The sequence below is a fragment of the Phaeoacremonium minimum genome (assembly GCF_000392275.1).
Source record: "Phaeoacremonium minimum UCRPA7 unplaced genomic scaffold PA7_03_scaffold_188, whole genome shotgun sequence".
NCBI lineage: Eukaryota > Fungi > Ascomycota > Sordariomycetes > Togniniales > Togniniaceae > Phaeoacremonium > Phaeoacremonium minimum.
Window position 1 is genome coordinate 36582 of NW_006921095.1, and position 1297 is coordinate 37878.

Genomic DNA, 1297 nt, shown 5'->3' on the forward strand with positions numbered 1-1297 from the left:
AAAGTCTTAACTAGTAGTAATAGCTAATACCCAATAGCTCAATACCTCAAGCTAACCTCAATTCAAGATCTTGATTCTCGTTCACTTGAATGTCTCTTTCTGCTGAAGATTTCCCGCCAAGCCAGACGCTCCTCTAATTGAAATGTCGTAACAGCATCTCGAACAGCCAGTTCTCGCAAATCACGTGGCCCAATCTCAATATCGGCGTCAACATAGACCATCCAATCATCACGCCAAAGTGACATCTCGATGAAGGTATGAACACGCGGCACCCCCGGCCAGTCACGTGGCGGGCTGTAGCTGGTAACCCTTGTTGGTCCGGTGAGAAAATGATTCCAGTCAGAGGCGGAATATTGATTGGCAAACTCCTCGAAGAGTGTCAAGTCAGTTGGGCTAAGATCTTGCAGCCTCCACCATACAGGGCTTTCAAGTTTAAGGATCCATCGAGGAGAGCTGTCGATGAAATATACCGAGTTCACTCCGCCTATATCAAGATCTAAGATGGGAATCGCTGATGGCACCGCGATGCTTGGTCGATTTCTGACTTTATATGGTTTCTCTGTTAGCATGCGTAGGGGCCTCTTGGCTTACTAGTACATACTCTCTGCACCTAGCCTAAGACCTTGTCTGACTACCACTGTGTTATCTCCTGAGACCTGAGCTGCCTGACGGTCGGAAGACGCAAGCGAGAACGACGTTGTGGGTGTATGCCTTTCTGTGTCTTGTTCTGGCACCACTGGGTGGTCTTCGGGAGGAGATTTCGACAATTGAGTCTTGGAGGACGAGGAATCAGATCTGGCCCTCTTTCGAGTATTAAGTGACGACATGTTAGATGTCTAGATAGGAGCGTCTATAAATGGTGCCTGGAGGGAAAGCCTTGGGAAAAGAAGTCGACGAGGGAGGAGTTGACGGTGGGCGGAGGAGGCCTTTTATTACTGATGAACTGATAGCACAGATTCAATACACTCAGCTGCTACTCCTTGCAAAGGGCGACACATCATGGTTAGCGAAGAATCCTTGAAATGGTGACCAATCAATAGCCAGAACCCCTGCTTCATAATAGGTGATCGGTGAAGACGACCGTCAGGCCCCCGGGAGCCTTGTCCTGACCCTAAGAGCCTTGACCAGTTGAATCGGATCTAAATCTCGGCTATGAATCGACATGCTTCTGGATAGAGTTCAGGGAACCTGCGAAGACGAGATAGACCTGATGAGATAGAGCAATAAGTCGAGCAGGACATTTAATACCTGTCATCGCTGTTTCTTGCGAATTGGTTATATAATTGAATATCTTTAG